Raw genomic sequence first — 394 nt, 5'->3', positions numbered from 1 at the left:
CCCCAGGTCCCCAGGGCTGACCGCGACACTCCTCGCCAGGTAGCCCGAGCAGATGGCAGAATGCATAGGTGCAGCCCAAGGTTCTTCAGCATCTTCCCGGGCTGCGCCGGGAGCAGTTGTGCCGAGTGACCCTCGCAGTCCGCCGTCTCCCGGACTCCGGTCCTCGCTGTCGTGCCTCTCCGGGATGGGTCAGAGCGCCGGGACGAACCTGTCGGGGCCTCCAGGGTAGGTGCCGTGCCGCGGTGCGGGCTCGGCGGCACTCAGCTGCCCTCCGGCGCCGTAGGCGTGTGGCAGCGGTGGGTAGGACGCGGGTATGCCAGGGGGGCCGGGCGAAGAGGCGGGCAGCACGATGCGCCCCGACGGCGCGTACAGCGGCCCGTGGCCCCCGGGCGCG

The sequence above is a fragment of the Parus major genome, chromosome Z (genome assembly GCF_001522545.3).
Source record: "Parus major isolate Abel chromosome Z, Parus_major1.1, whole genome shotgun sequence".
Taxonomy (NCBI): domain Eukaryota; kingdom Metazoa; phylum Chordata; class Aves; order Passeriformes; family Paridae; genus Parus; species Parus major.
The sequence above is the reverse complement of the archived record's forward strand: the minus strand, read 5'-3'. Positions refer to the sequence as shown.